We start from the raw sequence: 13,963 nt of genomic DNA, 5'->3' as shown, positions 1-13,963 counted from the left end.
CAAGAAGTGACTGGCTCACAAGCTTTCAAGAGGGAGCCTAGATCCAGAAGGTATGGAGGAAAGTAGAATCTCCAGTGAGTAGTATCCAATCTGTCTGGACTGGGCTGATGAAAGGAGATTGGGATAGGACTCTTATGATATAATAGTGAATAATTGCTATAAGGACTGACTATGAGTGTTGGAAATGTAAAGGTAGATGATTTGTCGCAAAAGGAGTGGAGTGATTAACTTTTCAGTCTAGGAGTGGAGGTCCCTGGGATCATAAAGGGAGAAGAGCGGAGAGTGGGATCCTACCCAGAGATGGAGGCAGAGATGACGACATGGAGAGATGGAGTGGCCGGGAACTCTAGACCCTGAGAGGGAGAGGGGCTGTGTGCTGACGACCGGGGGGCAGGCTTGTAGTATATACCCTTTTGTTGATTGATGATGCATGGAGGGGATTGTAACCATGGCAATGAAATGATATATGATAGGATGAATGTAAAGCTAATGTTCTCCCATGTAAACTATCACATAATTCACTTTATGATAAAACATTATATACAAAAAAATAGTGTCATGAGAGGAGCAGCAAATCTTTGCTAGGGTGTGTCTGGTGGTCAGATGGTACGGTTACACAGAGGTCCCCACAAAGATGTGTTCTCCTGAAGCTCATGAATGTGACCATATTTGGAAAAAAAGATCTTTGTAGATGTAACTAACGTAAAAATTTTGAGATGAGACCATTCTCAATTTAGGTGAGGTGTATGTGGTGCTCTGAGTTCAATGAAAATGGTGTAATATAAAGGAAAGGGGATATTTGAGAAAGACACACACACACACACACACACACACACACACACACACACACACACAGAAAGAAGACTTTTTGAAGACAGAGGTGGAGATTGGAATGATGGGTCTAAAGCCAAGGATTGCTGACTGTCACTTGGATGTCAAAATTTTTGGTCTCCAGAAGTGTGAGACAATGAATTTCTGTTGTTTTAAGTCACTGAGGTTGTGGAGCTATGTTATAACAGTCTGAGGAAACTCATACATACAGCTCATCCCTCACCTTCCCATGCTATCAGAGGTCCCTGAGAAGGTAGCCCTCAATCAGAGCATGCTCTTTTCTGAGAGATCCAAGGATAAGCCCAGTTAGAGCAGCTAGGGAGGGTAGTTAAGAGATCGCAATAAGGGAAACGTTGGGCATCCATGAAACATCTGGGTGACTTGCAACAATTTACACGAAAGCAAAGAAAATGCCATTGTGGTGTCTTCTGAACATGTTACTACTAGGTGACAAACTCTCTAGGAAAGCTGATAAGACAGCCATCATTTCATGCATTATTATTAACTCAAATTTTAGATGTGAAAATGGAGCCTAAAGAGCTAGGTGAATGAAGCTCCCAACACTGTCTCATATCAGAGCTGGAACTCAAACTGATTTCCTCGAATTCACTGAGCCCCAAGCTCAGGGTTCAACATTAAATTATTAATCATCTTCAGCAAAGGAACACACAACTTCAGAACCATTACAGGATATAACAGGCACTATAATAACCCCCAAACCATAAAGTTAATTCTGACTCACGGCGACCCCATGCGTTACAGAGGAGACCATTCCATAAGGTTTTCTTTTCTGTAATCTGTATAGAAGCAGATCACCAGGCCTTTCTTCCAAGGTGCTGTTGGGTGGGATCAAACCACCAATCTTTAGATTAGAAATTGAGTGCAAACTGCTTTGCCACTCAGGAACTTTTAACACTAGACATTTTATGCAAATAACGTGTACGCTAAACATTTTTGTATAGTTTGCAACTTCCGTGCTTTATTTTCACAAACACATTGTATCCATACTTTTTACATATCGCTGACTTCATTTCCACGCCCCCTCTTTTGTCCAAAAGGAGAGCTTTGAAAGACAGTGTTCATCTTGGCCACTGTTGATATGGAGGTTTGGTTCCCAGAGTGGATCCTTCCAGTCTACCCTCCAGTCTCTCCTGGCAGGATTCCTTAACTGCTCTGCAAAACACTTTCTCCAGTGCAGGAAGAAATCACTTTTCCACCACTGAAACCACTCAGGTGCATGGGTCTGCGTACCTCGATCCAGAGAGTTGACTCATGGAAATGAGAGTGTTGGGTGCAGAGGTGTTGTGTATCCCTCATTCAGATGAGGCAGATCCAATTGACCACCCAAGGTCCTAACGGGGCCAGGGCAGTGAGCGCCCACACCTGAACCATATTGTTGCCTGACTTTATGTGGGCTGGCACTGTGGGACCTAAGCGTGTTCAGACAATGCCTTTGTCTGCCGAAAGAACATAATTTTTTTTAATGTAATGTTTTAATTTCTGCCCATTGTATGTGTGCATTATTTATGTGGGTGTACTGGTTGCAAAAAGTTACAGTGATATGCATGTAAATTCTGTGTGTGTGTGTGTGTATGTGTGTATATATATATATATTTGTTGTTGTTGTGTGTCGTGGAGTTGGAACTCCAACTCATAGCGACCCTGTACAGGGTTTCCAAGACTGTTAATCTTTACGGGAGCAGAAAGCCTCATCTTTCTCCTGTGGAACAGCTGGCAGTTTCGAACTGCTTGCTGATCATAAGATTAGCAGCCCAATTCATAACCACTACATTACAGAGATATACACAGTGTTAATAGGGGAGAGTGGAGATGAGGATGATGATAAAGTTAGGGAACCTTTAAAGAGTTAATTATCATTAAATCTTTTATCTAGTGGGCTTCTGGAAGAAGAGATGACAAGCTAGGCTGCCTGTAGCCATATCTGATATATACTTCACAGTGCTTAAAATAATTTTGAATTAATTGCTAACATTTAAAAATGGGAGATGTCACAGAAAAATTTTTTGGCTCCTCTTGAAAAATTAGATCTGTTAACACAAGGATCTGCTTTAGTCTGGGCATGCCTACTGACTTTCAACACAATTGAGAGGATAAGATTTTCATAGCCAGATAATTTCCTAATCTGTGCATTTAAAGTGTCTGTGGCAGTGTAAGATATTAACTGGATTACTTACTACAAGGTGAGTGGTTCAAACTCTGTACAGGGTTGCTATGAGTTGGAACCGAATCAACAGCATTTAACAATAATACTAATCATTAATATCACATGAAAGTAAAATGTTGCTGAAGATAATTAAAAAGTGTTTACAGCAATACATTGACAAGGAACTGCCAGAAATGCAAGCCAAGGCCTTTGGCAAGATGGCAGACTAGGCTGACACTTTACACTGACCCACTACACCAAAGAAAAGAGAGACCCAATAAAACAGATATAGATGATAAGCCTGGAACCCTGAGCTTCAGAGGAAGGGATAGAGAATTCAAGACTGACTAGGAGAAGAAACTAAACAGGGGCTGTGAGAAAGGAGACAGACAGGTGAACAGTTGGCTGCTCTGAGGTGGTGTGGCCATCTTGAACTTTTGCAAGCAGATTTGATCCAGACAATGACCTGGTAGCACAGACCCACATTGTGTCTAGTGATGAGAAAGGTGCAATTTTCTCTTGTTGTCCATGGTCTTCTGGTGACCAGAGGTGTGACCAACACACAACCTCACCCACCTCTTGCACAAACCCTGCTCTGCCAGAAGTCAAAACCACGCCACTGTGAGTTGCACACAGGGGGCACCACCCCTGCATCTATGGGTGGGTGGATTTTTCCTCTTCAGAGCAAGCCCTGGCCAGCCCTGGTTGAGCAGGAACTCCCATGAACCTGAAAGAGTTCCTTCTTGGAACAAAGACCCAAACCTCAGCCATTACTAAGACCTGTGCAACCTACTTCAGGATTAGGTACCCTAGCCTACCAGAACTCCATTGGCATGGCACTCTCTTACCCTCTCCAAACTCTTGAGCTCCTTAGTTGGTACAGAATACCAACCCATACTTGATACCCTGCCCCTGACAGTTTTTTCCTCTCTGGATTAGCATCTGCTCTGTTTTTTGCCTCCCCCTCCTTCTCTTCCTCTTCCTTTGATTTTTATCTTTTCTTTCTCTGCTTTCTTTTTTCTTTCATTTCTTCTGTTTCTCTTTTATTTCCCCCTTCTCTTCTTTCTTTTTTCCTGTTGATTTTTTCTTTATTATTCTCTTATCTTTTTCTCTTTTCCTTTACCCTCTCCTAGATTTCTTTATTGGGCTTTTGCTTTTCTTTTTCTCTTCTTCTCTTTTCTTTTCCTTTCCCTTTTTAGTTATTATAGTATTTTATTTTAACTTTGTATTGTGAATTGAGTGAAGGTTTACAGAGAAGATCATCAATTTTATATTCAACAAATCACACACTGTGTTCCATCTCAATGTTTGTAATTTCCTCCCAACTACAACTATCCCGTTTCCTCCTATGGTTCCTATTTTCATTCCACCCACTTTTCCATCCTGTCTCAACTTTGTCCTTAGGTAAACTTTGTTCTTTTGCTCTTGAATGATTGACATTTCCATGGTGAACATATCTTACCAGTGCTATTTTCTCTACAGTCTGGCTGAAAATTTGGCCATGAGGTGAGTTCAGTTCCAGACCTGAAGGGTAATCAAGGACCATAGTCTTAGGTTGCTTCAGTTTCTTTCTGACCAGTTTGCACAATCATTTTTTTTTTTAAATATATAATTTTGAGTTTTGTCTCATATTTTTTCCCACTCTATCCAGGACCCTCTAATGTGATCCCTTTCAGAGCAGTTGGCAGTGGTAACCAGGCACCATCTAGTTTTTCTGGTCTCAGCGTCATGGTGACTGACGTTCATGTGTTTCACTGATGCACTGGGATAGTTGATTCCAAGCATCTTCAGTTTCCATCACTGTTCTTTTGTCCGCATGTGGAGAGACCAATAGTTGCAGCTTAGATGGCCACTCATGATCTTTTGTGATCCCAGTCACTACTCACCAAATTAGCATGTAGGGCATTGTATCTGTGGACCATGTTATGCCAATTGACCATGGTCATGGTGTCCCCTGATTATGGTCCTGAACCCTCAGGCCCAGGAACTAATTGCCTTAATATGTTTGATAATATCTAAGACTTTCCCCTCATTTTGCCCCCTGTATGCTCCACCATATTCATCGGTGTGTTTGTAGCAATGGTACAAATATCCTTTTTCAAGCCCATACACACACACACATGTGTTTTTTTTCCCCGCGCTTTTATTTTTTTGTGTGTATTTTATATTTTTTTTTTTTTCTGGCGTGTTTTTTTTTTTCTCTCTTTTTTTTTTTTTTCTCCTTTTTTCCGCTTTTTTTTTTTTTTTTTTTTTTTTATCTTGTGTGTGTTCTTGCCTCACCCAATGGGATATATAAATTCAAGTCAAATTCAGAAGAGCATGTGTAATGAACAACATTATTGCTGATATTAAATACAACTTGGCTGAAAGCATAGAATACCAAAAAGATTCTTACTTACCTGTGTTTCACTGACTATACAAAGGCATTCAACTGTGCAAATCATAAAAGATAATAGGCAGCAATGTGAAGAAAGGGAATACCAGAATACTTAATTGTACTCATACAGAACCTGTATATAGGCTAAGAGGCAGTCATTGCAACAGAAGCTTTGTGGCTTCAGGAAAAGATGTGCTTCAGTGTTGAATACTGTCACCATATTTATTCAATCTACTTAGCAAATAATCCAGGAAGCTGGACTATATGAAGAAGAGCACAGCAACAACATTGAAGGAAGACCCATTAACAACATATGCTATGTAGATGACACAATGTTGTTTACTGAAAGAGATTTGAAGTGTTTACTAATGAAGATCAAAGAATACAGTCTTTATTATAGATTATACCTCAATAGAAAGAAAACAAAAAATCTTCACAACTGGATCCATAAACAACATAGGTAAACAAAAGATTGAAGTTGCCAAGGATTTCATTTTACTTAGTCAATAAATCAAGTGATGTATGGTGTTAGGTAAATCTGCTGCATAAGACATCTTTAAAGTGTTCAAGAACAAAGATTTAACTTTGAGCATTAAGGTGCACCTGACCCAAACCATGATATTTCAATCTCCTTATATGGGGATGAAAACTGGAGAATGGAGAAGGAAGACTGTAGAAGAATAGGTGCATTTGAATTATGGTGGTGGTGAAGAACATTGGCTATACCATGAATTTCCAGAAGAACAAACAAATTTGTCTTGAAAGAAGTGTAGTGTGAAAGCTCCTTAGAAATGATGATGACAAGATTTCATCTCACGTACTTTGGACATGTTATCAGGAGTCCATCCCTGGAGAAGGACATCATGCTTTGATAAAGTTGAGTTCAGTGAAAAAAAGGAAGACCTTCAATGACATGGATTGGCACAATGGTTGCAACAATGATTGTTGCAACAATGAGCTCAAAGGAAGCAAAGATTACAAGTGTATCTTTTACACTTCTATTTCAAACAGCTTTTAGGCTTGTGTATATTGGTATGTGAAGACCCTGTTGATGCAGTGAACACATGCTCAACTGATAACAGAAAGGTGGCAATCTGCTTCAGTAAAGTCTTGGAAACCCGATGGGGAAGTTATACTCTATCCTATATCGTTGCTATGAGTCGGAATCACCTCAATGGTAATGGGTTTGAATTTTTGTTGGTTTCTGTCTATATGTGACTATCACAGAGGAATGAGTTGGAACTCTTTTGGAGATTGTAGTAGTATTAGAGTAAATTCAAAAGAAATCTGCTTCTAAACAGGGCAGTGGTAAAGCAGGTACTCTAAAGGCTGACCTCACTGTGTTTGCTGTTAAATACACTAACAACAAAATTAATTAATGAATTTATCATTAGTCCATTTTTTTCTAACACAAAGACTAACACAAAGACTTCCTCAAATAATTTTGATCATGACTTATAGAGAGAAATACATTTTCTATCACACACATATGCACACAAATTTATAATGGAAAGAAAATGTCAGAATCCAATTTTTACTTTTTCATAATGAAATTGGTATTTCCTAATCTTAACCTATTCAAATTTAGTACGATATGTATTGATTTTAAATGAGAAAACCTTCAAGTCCACCCACTAACTTGATTCCACAACCCACTAGTCATGTAGTAACTGCAGTGGAAAACCCTGGCCTAACACAGAAGGTAATTGTGTTTGAAATTGTGACTGTCTCAGGAAACTAACTGTAAGCATAACAGTCATGGTATTAATTTTTTGAAACTTTTTATTGTGAATTGAGCGACAGTTTACAGAGCTCATCAGTTTTAGAGTCAACAAATCATACACTTTGTTTCATCTCAATAATTGCAGCCCCCTTCATGTAACAACAGTTATCTCACTTCCCCTCTGCGGTTCTTATTTCTATTCTATCCGCCTTCCCATCCCTTCTCAACTTTGTCCTTAGGTAAATGATGCCTTTTGATCTTGAATGACTGACCATTCCATGGTGAGAATACCTTACTAGTGTTGCTGTCCCCCTTATATACCTATCTACTTTTTGACTGAAAACTGGGCCATGAGGGTGAGTTCTTTTCCAGACCTGAAGGGTGGTTGAGGGCATAGTTTTTCTCTTCAGTCTTTCTGATCAGTAAGTCCAATCTTTTAAGAATAATTTTGCATTTTGTTCCACATTTTCTCCCACTCTATCCCTTTTAGAGCAGTTGATAATAGTAACTGGGCACCATCTAGTTCTGGTCTCAGATTTGTGAGGACTGATGTTCACATGTTCCATTGGTCCATTGGACTAGTTGATTCCCAGCATCTTTGGTTTTAATCTCTGTTCTTTGTCTGCATGTAGAGAGACTAGTAGTTAGTTGCACCTTAGATGGCTACTTATGAGCTTTTAAGATCCCAGTTGCTACCAAAGTAGAATGTAGAACATTTTCTTTGTGGACTATACTATGCTAATTGACATGGAGTCACTGAGACTATGGTCCTGACACCCCAAGCCCAACAACTCATTGTTTAAGATGTTTGGTAGTATCTAAGGGTTTTTCTTCCTTTTGCCTCCTGTACGCTTCACTACATTCATAGGTGTGTTTGCAGTCAAAGTAAATACCCAGGCACAAATATCCTCTGTTGTTGTTGTTAAATGTCATCAAGGTAGTTCTGATTCCTACGGTTTCTGAGTAGTGACTATTGGGTTTGAACCACTGATCTTGTGGTTAGTAGTCCAGTGATTACCCTGCAGTGCCACATCAGGACTCCAATGTCTTCTGAGGATGACCTTTTCTTAGGAAAACAAAGACTGGATGTAGAGCATGGACTCATTAATAGCTTAAAGGGAGCCATTAAACATTTTCTAGTTTCTGTTGTTTACACAATGTTCAAATTCTTTAGCTGATCTTTAGGACATTTGAAAGTGGAAATTTATAGTGATTAGATATGCAGTTAGAATTAAACAATCCTCTGGAATATAGCATACCTAACAAAAAAACATTTTGACTTTTACTTTTTTTTGGAGATGCTAATGATTGTATGGAATGTATGTTCATTAAAAAAAAAATACTGATGTCTTAAGTTTATGAACACATCTTGTACCTTGCTAAATTTGTACCAATGTAGCATCTGTTTACTTACTATTTGGATTTTTAATATAGCTCCTTGAGGATTTGAGTAAACAACTAACCCTGAGCAAAGTGTTCTCTTGTTCTAAGGGAATGATTTCAACATCTCTAAGAAACCTTTGGAGATCCTTAGTCTAAAAATTTTTTTATTGCTTTTATCTCCTTATTAGCAGTTGAAACAGTATTATATATAATAATTTACATGATATTTTAAGCTACATTTTAAAAAAGTTTAAAATATTATGAAGCATATTGTTGTTAGGTGCCATCGAGCTAGTTCCAACTCATAGTGACCCTATGTACAACAGCATGACACTGCCTGTTCTTGAACCACCCTCACAATCATGCTGTGTTTGTGCCCATTGATGCATCCCCTGTGTCAATCCTTCTCATTGGGGTCTTATTCTTTTTTGGCTCTCTGTCTACTTTACCAAGCATGATGTCCTGGTCACGCCTGATAACATTTTTGAAGTATGTGAAAAGTCTCACCATCTTTCCTTCTAAGAAGCATCTGGCTGTTCTTTTTCCATGAATAAATAAATAAATAGTACTCAAAAATGTGAGAGAGAAAGAAATGAAATGGAACACATAAACATCGATATCCTATGCATTAGTGAGCTGAAATGGACTGGTATTGGTCATTTTGAATCTGACAATCACATGGTTTACTATGCTGGGAATGACAAATTGAAGAGGAATGGTGTTGCATTCATCATCAAAAAGAACACATCAAGATATGTCTTGACGTACAACACTGTCTGTGATAGGAAAATATCCATATGCCTGCAAAGAACACCAGTTAATGCCACTATCATTCAAATGTATGTACCAACCACTAAAGTCAGTGATGATGAAATTGAAGAATTCTATCAACTTCTTTTCTGCTATTCATAAGGTTTTCAGTGACTAAGTATTCAGAAGTCAGTTTGAACCACAAGGCAGTTCAAGCTCATCAGCTGCTCCTCAGAAACCCTTATACAGGTTCATTATGGAACAGAACTGACTCAACGTCATTTCACAACAACATATAAATGGAGAAAAGATTGAAGTTGTCAAAGACTTCATTTTGCTTGGACCAGCCATCAATACTCATGGAAGCAGCATCCAAGAAATCAAACCAGCAGTCAAGAAATCAAACAATGCATTACATTAGGCAAATGTGCTACCAAAACCTCTTTAAAGTGTTTAAGAGCAAAGATGTCAGGTTGAAGACTAAGGTGCACCTCATTCAAGCCATGGAATTTTCAATAACCTCATATGCATGTGAAAGTTGGACAGTGAATAAGGAAGACTATAGATGAATTGATGCATTTGAGTTAGGGTGTTGGAGGAGAATATTAAGAGTATCACAGACTGCCAGAAGAGCAAACCAATCTGTGTTGGAAGAAGTGCAGCCAGAGTGTCCATTGGAAGCTAGATGACCAGACTCTGTCTCTCATGACCAGTCCCTGGAGAAAGACATTATGATTGGTAAAGGGGAGGATCAGATTAAAGAGGAAGACCCTCCCAACTAGATGGATTGGCACAGTGGAAGCAGCAAAAGGCTCATTCATAGTGATGTTGGCCCAGGATCAGGCAGTGTTTCGTTCTGTTGTGAATATTACTCTATTACTCTTACCAACTCGATGGCATCTCACAACAAAACTCAAAAAAACAAGGGAGAAAGAAAACACTAAAAATCTATTGTTCTAATAAGCACTGAAAACTCTTGTTGAGTAGTATATTTCTCCTCTGGTAATTACTAATAAACTTTGGTTTCTATTTATTTGTCTATTTAGTGAGACCTTATAGTTTTGTTCTTTAGTGACTGATATATTTCACTCCACATAATATTTTCAAGGTTCATCTTTGTTGTAGCATATCTCAGGAAAATTTTGCTTTTGCTGAGTAATATTCCATTTCATATATACATGTAGTTTCCTTATTCATTCATATGTTCATGGACAGGTAGGTTGTTTCCACCTTTGGCTGTTGTGAATATCGCTGCAATGAACACTAGTGTACAGATTTCTGTTTGCATTCCTGTTTTCAATTCTCTTAGGTGTATATTTAGGATTGGAATCGCTAGATGAACAATATTATCTTTATATGTACTATCTTTTTCATACGGTAATTAAGTAAGATTGGGTATGTTTATATGTATAGATGATTGTATATTTAGAATGGTAATTATTTGCATCTTTCTCTAATTTTACCATAGTGTGAGTAATTTGAAGGAAGACTCCATCTTTTACTTTTTGACTGGATACCCAGAACTTTGCAAATAGAGGAACCTTTATAAATATTTGAAGGTGATCTAAAATATAAATACTTCAAGAATAAAAGTGTTTGGTTTCCTTTGAAAAGCTAATTTTTTTAAACACGGAGAATAGATTTTGAGAGTAAAACATCCTTAGACACTTGATAGTAAGACTTTTAGTCTAAGAATAGGAGTCAAAATTGTAAACCTACCAGTAGCTGCTTTATCTTATCACTCACTGTTATAAAGAACGGATAGGCTTTCAACTGGTCCATATTTGTTGTTCTGAGAGAGCTCTGGGCTGCCCTCAAAAGGCAGTGGGGGATGGAAAGTTGGGATGTTTGTTAGTTTCTGACTTTCAGACTTGCCTACTCACTCTGAAGGAGTTTGAAACTACCAGCTGTTCCATGGAAGAAAGATGAGGCTTTCTGCTCCCGTAAAGATTTTCAGCCTCGGAAACCCTGTATAGGGTCGTATGAGTCGGAACTGACTCCACGGCACTTGACAACAACAACTCACTCTGATCTTGTCTTTAAAGCTTGACTTTTGGTCCTTTGACTGTTATTGTTGGAGTCCTGGGTGGCACTGTAGAATAAGTCCTGGACTGCTAGTTGCAAAGTTGATGGTTCAAACCCACCAATCACTCCTTGGAAACCCTATACATGGTCACTATGAGTTGGAACTGACTTGATTGCACCTAACAACAATAACAGCAACATCTTACTCTAATCTTGGCTTCAAAAGTTGACTTTTGGTCCGTGGCTGTTGTTAGCTGCCATATAGATAATTCTAACTCATCGTGATCCTATGTGTTACAGAATAAATTGCTCCATAGGGTTTTCTTGGCTGTTATCTTTACACCTAAAAGGAAGAGCTGTAGGATAAACGCTGAACTGTGAACTACAACGTTGGCAGTTTAAACCCACGGACTGTTCCTGGGAAACCCTATACAGCATCGCTATGAGTTCAAACTTTCTCAATGGCAAACAATGACAACAAAAAGAAGACCAGTTATTACAACTATTATTCAAATTTATGCACAATCACCAATGCTTATGATGAAGAAATTGAAGAACTCTACCAACTTCTTTAGTCTGACATTAATCAAACATGCACTCAAGATGCCTTGATAGCTACTGATGATTGGAATGTGAAAACTGAAAACGAAGAGGAGGAATTGGTAGTTGCAAAACATGACCTTTGGGATAAAAATGATGCTGGAGATTGCCTGATAGAATTCTGCAAGATAATTACTTCTTCATTGCAAATGCCTTTTTAAAACAACATAAATGGTGACTATACTAGATGGAATGCACAGGAATCAGATTGATGCCATTTGTAGGAAGTAATGTTGGAGAAGCTCAGTATCATCAGTCAAGGCAATGGGGCTGTCAGTGGAACAGACCTTACATTGCTCATATGCAAGTTCAGGTTGAAACTGGAGAAAAGTTTTTGAAGTCCTTGAGAGTAAAATATGACCTTGAGTATATCCCATCTGAATTTAGAGATTATCTTAAGAAATCAAACAACATATTGATTAGGCAAATCTGCTGCATAAGACGTCTTTAAAATATTAAAGAGCAAAGATTCAGTTTGAGGGCTGAGGGGCACCTGACTCAAGTCGTGATATTTTTAATCTCATATGAATGTGAAAGATGGACAATGAATCAAGAAGACCTTAGAAGAATCAATGCATTTGAATTATGTTGTTGGTGAAGAATATTGAAAGAACCATGGACTGCCAGAAGAACAAACAAATCTGTCTTGGAAGAAGTACAGACAGGATGTTCCTTAGAAGCAAGGATGGCCAGACTTCATCTCACTTATTTTGGACATGTTATCAGGAGGGACCTGGTGTGGCACTGTGGGTTAATGCACTGAACTGAAAAGTTGGTTTGAACTGCAAGGACCATGGTTCAAGTTCACCAACCACTCCTCAGAAACAGGGTCGCTATGGGTCAGAACTGACTCGACGACACTTAACAACAACAACAGTCAGGAAGGACCAGTTCATAGAAACAGACTTCATAATTGGTGGAGGGTCAGCAAAACAGAGAACAATTCCCAACGAGATGGATTGACACAGTGACTGCAACAATGGATTCAAATACAACCACAATGGTGAGACTGGAACGAGCCGGGCATTGTTTTGTTCTGTTGTTCATCAGGTGGCTATGAGTCGGAGGTCACTTGACAGCATCTTAATGGAAGCAGATAACCAGAACTTTCTTCTGCAATGCCACAGGATGGGTTTTAGCAGTCAAACTTTGGGTTGGTATTCAAATGCAAACCATCGTACCACTTAGGGACCTCATATATGTTGTATTGTTGTTGAGTGCCATCAAGTCAGTTTTGACACAGAGTGACCTTATATAGAGTTTCTGAGTAGTTTCTGGTTTAGAACTGCCAGTCTGCGTAGCAGTCCAGTGCTTATCATATTCGCCACACCAGACTCCTAGATATATTATTATTATTGTTGTTGTTAAATGCTGTCAAGTCAGTTCCGACTCATAGTGACTCTGTATAAGGTTTCAGAGGCGTGATTGGTGATTAATCCGACCTCGTGGGCCAGTGCTTATCCTACAATGCCACGCCAGGATATATAAAAAAAGGGATATATAGAAAAATATGGACTGATTGATATACATTATCTTATAAACAGTTGTTACCTTTAGGGAAGGAGAAGAATGAAATACATGTGAAGTATAAAGTATAGGATAGACATGTTGACATTTAAAAATCTGAGTTGTGGGCAAATAGATGTTTATTATATTATCTTCTGTATGTTTGAAAAAATGCAATAAAATAATAGCATAGCTCTGAGTAGGGAAGCTATGTGTTAGATAGGGGAAGGACAAGAGAGGATTTCAGACACTGTTATAATAATTCAAATTATACATAAAGAAGGCCTCAATTAGGTCAGGGGCCATTGAAATGGGAAAAACACAATTTTGAAATATATTTTGGAGATGAATCAACCACATAATTAATTGTACACATGACAATAACTTCTTGTAAAGATATGATTATCAAATTTCAGCTACTGTGAAATTCAGCACCACATTAGAATGTGTGTGTTTCCTCACTCTAACACTTAAGGAAATTGTGTTGCCATAGTCCTGAACAGTACTGAATTCTGTAGAATTGTGAGAGTAAAGGTAGTTTTTAAAATATTTTGTGTGACTTATGTGGGTTTTCATGGGAGAACATTAGTTTCACATTCATCCT

Source organism: Chrysochloris asiatica, unplaced genomic scaffold, assembly GCF_000296735.1.
Source record: "Chrysochloris asiatica unplaced genomic scaffold, ChrAsi1.0 scaffold00174, whole genome shotgun sequence".
Lineage (NCBI taxonomy): Eukaryota > Metazoa > Chordata > Mammalia > Afrosoricida > Chrysochloridae > Chrysochloris > Chrysochloris asiatica.
The sequence above is the reverse complement of the archived record's forward strand: the minus strand, read 5'-3'. Positions refer to the sequence as shown.